Genomic DNA, 2,709 nt, shown 5'->3' with positions numbered 1-2,709 from the left:
AGATTTTTCATATATGGGCACTGGAACTCACGCATCTATTATTTCGAAGTGAACATGTAACATTTTCGCTTTTGCTCTGCCTGTGCTTCTCAGTTTGCTATCTATATCTCTAGGTTCTTGATTGGCTTCACTAGTTGATTGGTTGTTTGCATTGTCTGTTTGTGCTACTTTCCCCCAAGCACCCATGATCTATATCGAAGAATTTTACTTTTGAATTCTGATTATGCCGAATAGTTGTGTAGGGTAAGAATTTTCACTTTGAAGATGCATTTGGTGTTCTGGATGTTCCAATATGAGCACCAGAACTCAGATGTCTACTATTTGCATTGAATAGATATTAGTTGTTGACCTCTTTGCTTATGCTCTGTCTGTGCTTCTCAATTTGGAAAGTCAATTCAGTTTACCTTGTACATTATTGATCGAGCACTTACTAGGTAATTTTAGCTTATAATACTAGGTAATTGCCATCCGGGTGTGAAGTGCATAACTAGTATTTCCCCAAGTGCATCTGGTGCTAGCTTCCTAGTCGTAGTTCTTGTTACAGATAGAGAGTTGGTCCACTAGTTTTGTAGGTTTGGTGCATAGGTGCACAGGAAGCAAGCCTTCTTGTGCCAGTTTGGGGTTCTCTAGGTTCAGTTACATATATAATAAATTGTTAAATTGTCTCTAATTTTTTTATATGCTCCGTCAATTGCTTCTGTGTTTCCATTGCCTCTTAGTGCTACTTTTACCTGAACATCCAAGTGCTTACATTCAATGCAACTGATCTGGATTTTCAGTTATTGCACTTCTGCAGGTTTGGTGGGAGTGGTTATGTGTCATGCATGTCTTTGCTAGGATCAGACAGTTATAGTGAAAGGATTCTGTATAAAGAAAAGAAAATGTGATCATGGTGAATGAATCATGTACACTAGTTAGAGCATTAGTGTGGTTTGCTGGTGAGAAGGGAATCAAGGGATGCACATTGTGGGGGTGATGCTTACTAACACTGTGACAAACAAATTCAGAATGTGCTGGACTATATGTTCATGGGTTCTACTTGTGATGCTGCTGCTGTGCTACTTGCGAATTTTGTCAACTTGTGATGCTGCTGCTGTACCCCGAGGGGCCCTTGAGTTTGCCAGAATGTCGATTAACTTCCGTTCCGGCTAATTTGGGTACTCCATATGTCCTATTTTCAGCAAAGGTCATGCTAAAATTTTCCGTGAATTTTAGCATGACTTTGCTAAAAATAGGACATATGGGGTACTTGCGACTAATGCATGGGTCGGGGTATCTTAGTACTTAATTAAGTAGGATCAACTGCCCCTTTATTCTTGCTGCATTAAACCATAGGTGGCAATAGAGCCAAGTGATTAGGCCCAACTTAGAATTCTCCTTCCCTTTTCTTGATAGGGTATATTATTAGAAGATACATATATATATTAGTCAACCTAGGGTGCCTCGACATCGATAAACCCTAAATGATGAAAACATAACTTAGAATTTAGGGTACCTCAGCGTTGACAAACCCTAAATGATAAAACCTTGGCTTTTAGGGTGCCTCGGTGTCGATAAAAATGTAAATGATGAAAGCTTAGGCTTTTAGGGTGCCTCGGCATCGACAAACCCTAAATGATAAAAGCTTAGCTTTTAGGATGCCTCGGTGTGGACAAACCCTAAATGATGAGACCATGATATTGTTCCTTGATAATAACCAACTTTTTGACCAAACTTTTTCCCTATTTAGAGCGAAACATGGCCCACAATGATGAGGCCGGCGGTTCAGGCAAGGCATTCTGGGAGCTGTCCCAGGAGATGGAGGAAGAACCTCACCGCTATGAGGACGTCGCAGAAGACACCGATCCTGACTACACAACCTCTAGTGGCCTCGGGGATGACACCACTGATGGTGCCGCCGAGGATGCCACCACTGATGATGGCAGCGCACGCACAAATGGAAGCCAACCAAAGAGGCAACGGAAGGACCGCCGCCCGAACGTGCTCGGCACCGTCAAGGAGGAATTTACTAAAGTTTCCTCCGAGGGGCATCCAATAGCGCCCAAAGAAATAGTCAAGGGGTACGCAGGAAAACTCGGGTGCATTCTCCGGAACACCAAAGGCATTCTCCAGGACAGCTCGGGTGCATTCTCCGGAGCACCGTCTCAATCAACACCAAGAACTTAAGGCAGCGTGACCGAGGGAATTTGCGCAACCTCCTCTTCACAAAGCTGCACGAACAATACAAGTTCCCTGGTGACTTCGCAAACACAAGCCTCACAGAGAATAAAGTGAACAGTGCCGCCCTCACGAAGATGAGCACGGCCCTGGCTACTTGGAGAGACGTGGTGAAGAGAATGATTGAAAAAGGTGATAGTTATGAGAAGATCAAGGATAAAAATCCTTCGATCAGCGAAGATGACTGCCTGGAGTTCAAGATCAAGTGCGAGAGCGACACAACCATGGAATCAAGTCAGTGGAGGAAAGAGATGCGGGACTTGAACTTAGGGGTCCACAAACTCGGTCCCGGCAGTTACAGAGCGGCGGAACCTATATGGGACAAGGAGGATGTGGAGCGTGCCGAGCAAGGCCTACCGCCCCTCTTCGAGAAATACCGTGACAAGCAGACCAGGAACTATGTCAGGGCCTGGTACAAGGTGGACCCGGTAACCAGGAGCTTACCATGGATCCGAAGACCAAGGCGCTTGAGCGTGTTCTGGTAAGGAATAC

Source organism: Triticum dicoccoides, chromosome 2A (assembly GCF_002162155.2).
Source record: "Triticum dicoccoides isolate Atlit2015 ecotype Zavitan chromosome 2A, WEW_v2.0, whole genome shotgun sequence".
NCBI classification, from domain to species: Eukaryota; Viridiplantae; Streptophyta; class Magnoliopsida; order Poales; family Poaceae; genus Triticum; species Triticum dicoccoides.
Note: the sequence above shows the minus strand (reverse complement) of the source record.